Raw genomic sequence first — 12,065 nt, 5'->3', positions numbered from 1 at the left:
AGTCCATTTTCAGGAGAGGTTATGCCGTATTTTCGGTAGGATTTTCCTTCATTTTGGATCCCACAGGACCTCTCCGGGTTTCAGTGTGAAATCCGAGGGCAGTCCTATCAAACATTCTCCCAAAGATTCTATCTGAGATTCTCCAAAAATTCATTCAAGATTCCAGTTTCCATTTTTTCCATTTTTTGTCCCACTTTGCCCTAATATACTTCTTTTTCTTCTTTACATGAGAATTACTTACAAAACACTAAAACAAACCAAAATACACAAAAATGCCAAGTTCTAGCATTCTAGGAGTGTGAATTAGTGTGTAAAAATGATGCAAATTGGATACTCAATAGTTGGCAAGAAAGTCATGTCAAAGCACTTTCTCATGTTAGAATTAGCGATCTAGATCTTTTTAACCGCATTTGGTGTTAAGAACGCACGAAAATGTCAATTCGGTGCATACTTGTTGAATGTTTTCTTAGAGCAAAATAAACATCTATTTCATTCCAAGTATACTCGCAAGTGCACGAATCGCATCAGTAGCAAAGCGTACAAGCACGAGGTCGATCCCACAGGGAATAGTTAATAAACAACAAATCAATGTAATTAATCACTAGAATAACTAAATGGGGGGGTTTTGAAAGGTGGAAACATACACACACATCACCACACGCACACACCCTTTTTTCTATCTTGCAATGTTAAGTTTTCGGTTTCAAATCAGATAAGCATGCAATAACCATCCAAGGCTAATGACAGTTAATTTGAACACAACATATTAAAGTTTGACTGCTAAAAAGGTTTGGCTAGTTACTTTCTCGCAATTGTTCTCCTAATGCATATACTAAGAGCTTCTTGTGAGAATGTCAAACATGCACAACATATAAGCTTTGACTATTTCCTTATAGAGGTTGCCCAACCCTACTACCAAGAATAATCCCTTATTCCCTTGTTACTTGTGGTTTAGTGTCTTTGACTATTTCACAGCTAAACCTAACAATTAAACTAGATGCAATTACCCTAAGGTGGCCAGTCAAAGGATGCAAACAACTAGTGACGGGTTCAAATAGATAGTAAAAATTTAATACATGCAAACATGAAACTAACAGACCAAGAGACGGATAAACGATTTGTTAGAACATGCAAATCCATTAATCAACCTACAACCACTACAAGAAAAACATATTTGGGCGACCAAACTTTGGGCGACGAACATATATTCGTCGCCCAAAGCAATTTAGGGCGACGAACAAGAAAATTTGTCGCTCAATGTCATAAAGGTTTGGGCGACGAACATGTTCGTCGCCCAAAGGAGGTTTGGGCGACGAATTACACATTCCTCGCCCAAAGTTACTTTGGGTGACGAAATGTGTTCGTCGCCTAAACATTAACAACAAATAATTAATTGAGAAATACATTGGGCGAGGAATATACATGTTCGTCGCCCAAAGTGCCTTTGGGCGAGGAAAACGAAAATTTGTCGCCTAAACTTACTTTGGGTGACAAAATATTTCGTCGCCCAAAGACACTTTGGGTGATGAAATTATGTTCGTCGCCCAAAGTAAGTTTGGGCGACGAACAGGTTCGTCGCCCAAAGGGTCATCCTATTTTGTAATAATGGTTTGGGCGACGAATTGTGAGGTTCCTCGCCCAAGATAACTTTGGGCGACGAAATTTGTAGTTCCTCGCCCAAAGTAAGAATACTTTTTTGTTTACAATTTTATATATGTAATAACATACTATACGATTGTATTTCCAAAGATCATAACCATTCATTTTTTAATTCCCCACTTAAGGATCATCCATGCAAAAAATTAGCTCAATCGGAGATGTAGAAGTTAGGTAACGGTGGTTGAACTTATGAACGATTGTAAATTTTGTAATACGAATCGAAGTATGAAATGAATTCCGATTTAGCCGATTTTTTGCAGGGATGATCTTCCAGTATAAACGAATAGAATGAACGGTTCCGATCGTTGAAATCACATTGTAGTCTTCACAAATTGTTGAATAACCAAAATTTCTACCCAAAAGTTAATATAATTATACTCTTCAAGTGTATTTGTATGTAGAAGATCACTTTTGTATTGTGTTTTTAACGATCCGAACCGATCATTCCTTAGTGCCTCACTTAAGGATCATTCATGCAAAAAAATTAGCTCAATCGGAGATGTAGAAGTTAGGTAACGGTGGTTGAACTTATGAACGATTGTAAATTTTGTAATACGAATCGAAGTATGAGATGAATTCCGATTTAGCCGATTTTTTGCAGAGATGATCTTCCACTATAAATGAATAGAATGAACGGTTCCGATCGTTGAAATCATATTGTAGTCTTCACAAATTGTTGAATCACCAAAATTTCTACCCAAAAGTTAATATAATTATACTCTTCAAGTGTATTTGTATGTAGAAGATCACTTTTGTATTGTGTTTTTAACGATCCGAACCGATCATTCCTTAGTGCCTCACTCAAAGATCATCTATGCAAAAAATTAACTCAATTGGAGATGTAGAAGTTAGGTTTAGCATTTAGGATGTATGAACGATCTTGATTCTTATAATAATAATCGAACGGGTAGATGAACTCCGATTGAGCCGATTTTTTCCAGGGTTGATCTTTGAGTATGAACATATATGAAGAATGGCTCTGATTGTGATAATCACGTTGTGGTCTTCACAATTATTGAAGCTACAAGGTTTTAACGAAAGAGTTGATATAATTTTATTCTTCAAATGCAAAAACCACTGATTTATATGTAGAACCTTATATGTCGATTGTGTTTTTAACGATCTGAACCGTTCATTTATTAGTTTGTCACTCAAAGATCATTCCTCTAAAATATTAGGTCAATTGAAGATCTAGAAGTTTGGTATTGGAGCTCGAATGTATGAACGATCATGGTTCATAAAAAAATTCAACTTTGGGCGACGAAATGTAGCTTTAAGCGACGAACAGTGCGTCGCCCAAAGTCTGAAATTATGGCGGGATAAAATGGAGCCCTAAAGTCAACAACTTTGGGCGACGAACATGAATTCGTCGCCCAAAGTCTTTAAATTTATACCCATTTCTGGGTTCACTTCAGTCGATCAGCTCACTCACTCACCTCACCCTCGCAGCGCCGCACCCTCCTCCTTCCCTCAGCTCTCACTCCCTCCTCCTCCTCCTCCTCCTCCTCCTCCCTCCTCCTCCTCCCTTCGCCTCCTCCTCCTCCTCCCTCCTTCCCCGTAACCCAAAACCCCCCCCATTCGGCAACCCACCCCCCCCCCTTCGGCAACCCACCCACCCCCGAAAATACCCACCCCCGCCGAAACCCACCCCCCACCCGAATACCCACCCCCGCCGAAACCCACCCCCCACCCGAAACTCACCCTCCCCCGATAACCCACCCCCACCGAAACCCATCCCCCGCCCCCAGCCGAAACCACTCACCCAAAACACCCCCCCCCCTCGAAGCCGAAACCAGCTCAAGGTATTTGTTTTTTTTTTTTTTTTTGAATTTATGGTATTTTATGGTATTTTCTGTTTTTTTTTTGTATTTTTTGTTTTTTTTGGTATTTTTTGTTTTTTTTTTTGTATTTTCTGTTTTTTATGGTATTTTCTGTTTTTTTTTTTGGTATTTTCTGTTTTTTATGGTATTTTCTGTTTTTATGGTATTTTCTGTTTTTTATGTTTTATAATATTGTGGATTTTGTACTTGCTGTGGATTTTGCATAAATTGATTGTGAAATTTCTGATTTTAGTGGTAATTAGTTAATGTTGTGGGTTTTTTTAATTTAGTGGTTTGGTTGTGAAATCTGAATTTAGATTGATGTTGGGCTCATATTTGACAATGATTTATTTTTTTGGTGAAGGAAGGATAGTATTGCATTTGTTGTGAAGGATAATTGCATTTTTAGTGAGGTATGTGTTTAATCTATCTTTTAGTTAAGTTTTTGTATGATTTAGTATTTAATGTTTCATATATAATTGTATTAAATTTTTGAGTGAATTAGTTTGTATGTTAAAATTAATTATAAAATTGATTAATTAATTTGTATGTTTTTATATGCTAAAATTTAATAGTTTGTTTGTATGCTTATATGTATATTGTTAGATTAATTATAATTTAGTTTGTATGTTACATTTAGTTTAGTTGTAATTGCAAAATTTCCGATGACGTAGTCCAGCACTCCTCGAGTACTGGGTGAGGTCATGTGGCACGAAGCGCTTGTGCGAAGTTATCAATCGATAACTTTGTACATTTAACTAGTCGTGCGAAGTTATCAGTGGATAACTTTGTACACTAAATTTAAATTCACCATAGACCCGTTCGAGAGTCTATTGGACGCGCGCATGGGCGCTGGGCGTGACTGCGCTCCAATATGATTCTTGAATTGTCCAAATTACCCATGGACAGTTTGGGAGTGCACAATTATGTGTTGTGGTTAGCGGTTCATGTGATGTGGATTAGTTAGTTTGTTAGTTTTAAAATATAAAATTTAGTTTAATTACAAAATGTAGATTAATTAGTTTGAGAAATATATATAATTTAGTTATAAGGTGAAAGGCGATGGAGTCAGCTCCCAATGATGTAGTTCAGCCATCCTCGAGTACTGGGAGCCCCTCTATGCCACGGAGGGCCCGTCGATCTCACCGCTCTAGTCAGGTCACCGCTTCCGCTTCCGCTTCATCTACTGCCACGTCATACACTGCGACGAGGGGACCATGTAGTGGGTTGAAGTCCTCTCGGATTGTGCGCAGTACTGGGGCGCGGATTCCAGTCATGTGTGTGCAAAACGGCCGACGACCGTTAGATCCTAACGTTGACAGTTTGTTCTCGCATGATGTGGGGGCTATTATTCGTGCCGAGTGCGCCATGGTTGCAACCACTTGGAAAAAATTGCCGGCAGAGATTCAACACAAAGTGATCCGCTCCATCTCAGTGAGTATATAGCTCAATAATTAATTCAAAATGATAAATTTGATCATTCATAACAATCTAATATTTTTTTCAGGTTAACTTTGACATTCAGATGGATGATCCTCTCACTGTCACGTACATGACAGATTTACTCATCAAGTCCTACAGGCAGTGGAAGCACGAACTACACGTGCATTTCAAGGGATTTTCGTCGGCAGTTGAGGCATTGGCGAACCCCCCTATGGAGTTGGTAGAGCGGTCTGACCAGTGGCGTTTTTTGTGCGATCATTTCATGAGTCCGTCGTTTTTGGTACGTTTTATCATCTTAAGACTTTAAAAAATCGATTATTGTTTTGTTATTCTATTATTGTATACATACACTAACATATAAGAAGTCGGTCGCCAACGCCAGAAACCGGAAAGGGAAGCCGTTTAACCATCATAGTGGTCCGACGCCCATCTCATATCGAGTGGAGTCGCGACGTCAGGTACGTCATTATTTAATTTAATACATATATATTCTTTAATATTGGTTGGGTCTTTGACAAAATTATTTTTTTTTTCAGCGTGGGCAATTCCCGGAGATAGATACTTTCGGAGATATCTATGTTCATCCCGGTTGTGATGCGGCCAAGGCAAAACATGTTAGTTTTTTATATTTTAATTTTTTTCACAATTTTTTATATTTATTTTTCTAATTGGTTACTTGTATATATAACATTTTGAAGGATGAGATGGTGGCCAACTCGAGAATATATTTGGAGAGCTTGGCCGAGCAGCACCCTCCGGGTACTCCGTTGGAGTCGATTCCAGTACCCGATCCCGATGTCGGACTTCGTATTATGATAGACTCACTGGGTGTTAGACCCGGTAAGGAAATACGCGGCATGGGATATGGGCGGATTCGTGATGTTCGATCCTCGTCTTCGTCTTCATCTTCGTCTCAGCCATCTGCAGTCGTCGCAGGGTTGTCCGCTCAAGTGAAGAAGTTGCAGGAGGACTTACGAGCTGAGAGAGCGGAGAAGGAGGCGTTGTATGCTGCATTGACCAAGGCGATACCTGGGTTTGTCCCGCCACCATCTTCTCATCAACCTCCGTCAGATATGAATGATGATGATGCTACTAGTTTAGAATAGATTGACTATATATATTAGGATTAATTACTACTTTGTATGGATATTTTGATATATAAATTTATGAATTTTGTTTTATATAGTTTTTGAATAAAGAATTTTTTTTTAAATATTAAATTTAAATATATAATTTAAATAAAAATAATAATTTAAAAAAAAAAAAAACATGTTTGGGCGACGAAATTTTTCGTCGCCCAAAAGGTGTTTGGGCGACGAATAAATCTGTTCCTCGCCCAAAGAATGTTTGGGCGACGGAATTTTTCGTCGCCTAACAAGTTTTGGGCGACGAACAAGGGTGTTCGTCGCCCAAAGAACGTTCCAGCGAGGAAATTAGTTATTTCTCTCCCAAATCTTGTTTAGGCGACGGATAATTTCGTCGCCCAAACATGCTTTGGGCGACGAATAAAGGTGTTCGTCGCCCAAACCATCTTTGGGCGACGAAATTTGTCCGTCGCCTAAACATTCTTTGGGCGACGAATTTAATGTGTTGGGAGACAAAAAAATTTCGTCGCCCCAGGTGTCTTTGGGCGACGAAATTTATGGATTCGTCGCCCAAACTCTTGGGCGAAGCATCTTGGGCGTCCAATTTCTCGACGAACCAATTTCGTCGCCCAAACGTTTGGGCGACGAAACTCTACTTTGGGCGACGAATTCCGTTCCTCTCCCAAACCCTTTTTTCTTGTAGTGAACTAACATGCAAGATAGAATAAATAACTACATACTTAAATTAAATAACTAAAACAGCAACAATAGATAAAGTCCCAATTCATGCTTAACAATGAAATCAGAAACGCAAAGTTAACTAATTTAAAGGCATAAACTAAACAATGAAATTAGAATCACAATCTAACTAAATTTAAGAGCATAAACTAATTAAAATCATAAACATACATTGAATGAAATTAAAATTATAAACTAACTAATTTCAGAACCATAATCCAACATGAAATCAGAAAACTAGAAGAAAAATCAAGGGAAATAAGTGAGAGGGGCTGCGGCAAGGCAAGGAAGATAAGGCACCTTACACAAGCAATTGGCTCACGGCTAGGGTGAGCTTGGGCTTGCGGTAAAGGTCCCTCTTCATTGCTGCCATGCCACTCCCTTCTCTCTCTCAATTTGTTTTCGGCTAGCTCTCTCTCTAAAAATCTAAAATCTGAAATTAAAAACCTAAAACAGAAAAATAAACTAGGAGGCAAGAGTTCAAAGTCCTAGGGTTCTGAATTGATGGGATATATATAGAGGTCAAATCCTTGAGAGACAAAAACAAGACAAGAAACACAAAATATCGAGTTCTAACACTCTAGGTTAAGGAATTAGTATCATAAAGTGATGCAAAATGCACACTCATCACACCCCCAAACTTAGATTTTGCTAGTCCTCGAGCAAATAGAGGAAAGAAAAGACTCAAGACTGACTCCAACATCCCAACAACTGAATTCATGCTCACAACCATTAATCACATAGGAAAGCAAGGCATATAAATTGTATTCCCCAAATTCTAATAACATTTCAAATAACATACCTCGCTCCTCTATTGTCATATAGGCCGTCCTTGACACAAATTCAAGTATTAGACAAACAAAACTAAATCAATACATACATAATAGATTCAACTCCAATCCTCACTATGGCATACTCTCAATGATAACACTCAAGAATTGGGTTGATATGTGCATTCAAAGGTATATGTGAGAGGAAATATGTAAAAAAAGCAATTAGCTCACATATGTACATGAAATAAAGGCACATTTTAGAAAGAATACTAATCTCATGAAAGGAATCCAAATGCTTGAAATCTATCAATGACCATAGGCTCCCTTCTCAAATAGACTCCACATAAGTATAATACACACCTCTTGAGATCAGCTAGGGCTTTAATAGCGTTATAATAAAGGCTTAGGCTAGGATAGGGTATTGAAATGAAACGGAAACACAAAGGGCTAAATCCATGGAATTGCAAGCATTAATAGAACATTCTGAGGTACACTTTGCTTCTTTGCACTTCATAGCTCAATTTGAACTCTGTTTGCTCATTTTTTTTTTCTTTTGAAACCGCCCCATCTCTTTTCTTTGATTTCTTTTCTTTTTCTTTTCTTTGGGCATGACATACATACTTTTATGATACATTTTTGTATAAGCTATGCATTTTCACTTTTTTTTTCCACCTCAATCAACATGTGAACAACTTGCAATACCATAAAAAGGGTAAAACGGGTGTAACACCCCCAAACTTAGGGTTTGGCATGGGGTAAGAAAGGAAACGGCTTAAAAGGCTCAAAATGGGTAACTAGGGATAAAACATGTAATGGGTAGGCTTTCAAGCTATGGGGTACACAAACAGGGCCTAAATTCACTTCTCAAGAGTTATGCATATACCACATGCTTTGTGTACACAAGAAAAGAGTTCTAGCTCATTGATTCAAGATTATGCATATTCCAAGCAAATGACCAAATGAAAGATAATGAGATCAAAACGACGACTTATATGACAATGATAGAATCAGAGTGGCGCGTAACACTCAAGAATTGAAGAACAGGGCTCAAAAGCTCACTTAGGTCATGCAAGTCTACTCTATTATGCATATAATCATTAGAAATGCTAACCACAACCTAAATTCATATCAACAAGGCCGAATGACATAGAATTGCAAGATATGTTATGGAACACTATTAGAATGAAAAGAACACCAAATATACACACAATACTAAAACATGCTCATAACAATCATGCACAATCAAATCAATTAGTTGGGGACTCAAAACGACCTGAAACAACCAAAATGACTCAAAAACTTTTGTTTTTTTTTAAACAATGTCGCACACTTCTAAAGAATCACATCCATCACTAAGGTGAATGAGATATAAAGAAAACGTGCATTTTGATGTGGGTTTTGACACCCTAAGTTTAAAAACATAAGTAAAAGTTTTTTCCTAACCTAAAAACACTAAAAACAAATTTTTTTTTTCTTTTTTCTAAAAACACTTAAAAACACTAACAAATGACAATTGCCTTTCCCCCCACACTTAAATGATACATTGCCCTCAATGTATAAGAAATAAATGCATGAATGATCAAATTAAGCGAAACGGGAAATTCCAACTATCCAAAACCAAATAAACACACCAAAATGAAAAATTGTCTTATGAAGCGAAATAAAGAAACTGTTTACTTGTGTATGCAAGTGTGGACACTCCAAGGGTAGGCGCGGCCTCCTTGGTCCTCAACGACTCCTCCTCGATTATTCGAAACAAAAACTTGGGTTGCCTCCCAATAAGCGCTTGTTTTTCTGTCTTCAGCCTGACATTGCCTCTCCTTTACTTGCGTCCTTTCCTCTTCTACTCGCCATTGCTACTCTCAGCACTCCCTAAGAACGAACTAAAGAAGCTCTCCCTCTCTGACTTCTCATCTCCATAAAAAATGATCTCCTCGCTCTGCGGCGGCTCGAAAGTGAGACAATACACCTCTTGCTTGGTGTTGTGCCGAATCTTCATGGTGCTCTCCATTGCTTTGTACTCCATGTTAGAGGTGCACAAAAATGGTCTCCCAAGAATAATAGAAACGTCACTCGGAAGTCTCGGCACATCTAGCACTATCAAAACAGAGGGAATTAGTAAATTACGACATCTAACCAAAACATCCACAAGCATACCAAGGGCTTTCTCAACTGAAGAGTTGGCGAAGCGAATGTTTAAATCAAACGGGTGCAAATCAGCTTCCACAAATCCAAGCCTCTTGAACACCACCAACGGCATGACATTGATAGCTGAGCCATTGTCAATTAAGGCATTGGCGATCTCATACTCCCCTATGCTGCACGGTATGACCAATGAGCCCGAATCTTTCTTCTTTCTCTAAAAAGATGCAAAGAGATAACCACAAATCTCCCTAGGAACGTTGTGACTATGCCCTTGCTTCTCAACCTTCTTCTCAATAGACTTCAATTCCCTCATGGTTGCTGGAAATTTGGTGACGTCGATGTCCGGAATGAGGGGAATCACACGTTTATCAACTTTCTCTTCTATCATGTCTGGATCCTCCTCTTCCTCACTATCCATGACCTCAATCACCTCCTTAGTCTTAACCAGTCTAACTCTTTTTCTTGGAGTTGTTCTCAGAATAGCATTTCCATGATCCTCATTCTTCGGGTTGACGATGGGCTGACTTGGCAATTTTCCCTTCTCTCTCTGACCCAAAGTAGTGGCAATCTGACCCACTTGACTCTCCAAATGTGCAATAGCCTTCGAATTGGCTTGCATCTGCTGCTCGGTTCGGTTCATGAAGGCATTGGTGCTCATAGCAAGGGAAGTGGTGCTTTGAGCAATCTGAGCAATCTTGTCCTCCAAACTAGACCTCTCGGCATTAGGGTGCACATACGGCTTGTTGGTACTCCCACTAGCTTGCTGTCCATTGTTGTTGCTCCACCTGAAATTAGGGTTGTTCTTCCATCTAGGGTTGTAAGTGTTGGAAAATGGATCGTATGGCACCCTAGGATAGCTCCCAACCTGGTTCACGTGTTCCACGTCACCCCCTTGTTCTTGCATACCCATCAGCTTCTCTTGAGCCAAAGACAACTTCTGCACCATAGTCTTGATTTCCAAAATCTATCCCTCCATGGTGTTTGGGACATCAGTCACCTCATATAACCCTCTCTTTGGTCTTCCCCTTGAACGATTGGAATCACACTCTTGAGAACTCGAAGAAAGTGACTCAAACAAGTCTGTAGCCTCATCCTCCGTTTTTGACATAAACGCACCACCACATGCCGAATCCACCTTGGCTTGATCCCTCTCTAATAATCCCTGATAAAAACAGCAAATCACATACCAAGGAGATAAGTTATGGTGTGGGCAGCTAGTAAATAACTCATTGAATCTATCCCAAGTCTCATGGAATGGCTCCTCCGCTTTCTGCACAAATCCAAGAATCTCCTTCCGAATCGAATTCGTCTTGGAAATGGAATAAAACTTGTTCAGGAACTTGCTCGAAAGATCATCCCATGTCGAAATGGAACCACTGGGCAGCAAATACAACCACCTCTTTGCCTTGTCCTTAAGTGCAAATTTAAAAGGGAACATCCTCAAACGGTACTAATCGGCATTCAGACCCCTCAATTGTGCGGCTTCACAAACCCTGAAAAACTCCTTCAAAAAGTGGATCGGATCCTCCCCATTCAGCCCATGGTAGCTCGGCAACAAGTGAATTTGACCACTCTTGATCTCAAAATCAGTGGCTATGGTTGCATAACGAATGCAAGACGGTTGAGCGGGCAGTGAAGGTGCTGAAAAATGGCTCAAGGGCTGCGGCACCATCTCATATGTCTCAGCCATGTCGACACTTCCAGTCTCCTCACTACTCGAATCTGATGCGCTAGGTAGAGGGCTGCCTGGAGATATACCTAAAGTTTCCTTTTTGAGCCTCTCCAACCTTGCAACAAGTTCAGGGTTCATAAACACACCTAATCAAGAGAAAAACACACAATCAGTAGAAAGAATGCTTATAAAGGCATGGCATTTATTAAAAACTAAAAATTAACCAAAAATGCAATCTAACCAATATAACCTAATTCTAATGACTAATAAAACCAATTCATTGATATTAGTCACCATTCCCCGGCAACGGCGCCAAAAACTTGTTGAATGTTTTCTTAGAACAAAATAAACAATTATCTCATTCTAAGTTTACTCGCAAGTGCACGAATCACATCAGTAGCAAAGCGTACAAGCACGAGGTCGATCCCACAGGGAATGGTTAATAATGAACAAATCAATGCAATTAATCAATATAATAACTAAATGGGGGGTTTTGGAAGATGGAAACACACGCACACATCATCAAACGCACACACCCTTTATTCTATCTTGCAATGTTAATTTTCGGTTTCAAATCAGATAAGTATGCAATAACCATCCAAGGCTAATGACAATTAATTTGAACACAACATATTAAAGTTTGACTGCTAAAAAGGTTTGGCTAGTTACTTTCTCGCAATTGTTCTCCTAATGCATAAACTAAGAGCTTCTTGGGCCTTCCTTAGCCAGT

At 39.1% G+C, this 12,065-nt stretch overlaps 1 non-coding gene across 1 annotated transcript; it reads left to right on the top strand.

Moving 5' to 3' along the window:
* The first annotated feature begins 10,859 nt into the window (after positions 1–10,859).
* Positions 10,860–10,966, top strand: LOC147299461 (small nucleolar RNA R71). The gene has a single exon (XR_015120136.1). It is a non-coding gene; the product is annotated as a small nucleolar RNA R71 (small nucleolar RNA).
* Positions 10,967–12,065: the final 1,099 nt, after the last annotated feature.

This window comes from Dryas octopetala, chromosome 1, assembly GCF_963921425.1.
Source record: "Dryas octopetala chromosome 1, drDryOcto1.1, whole genome shotgun sequence".
NCBI lineage: Eukaryota > Viridiplantae > Streptophyta > Magnoliopsida > Rosales > Rosaceae > Dryas > Dryas octopetala.
The sequence above is the reverse complement of the archived record's forward strand: the minus strand, read 5'-3'. Positions and strand labels throughout refer to the sequence as shown.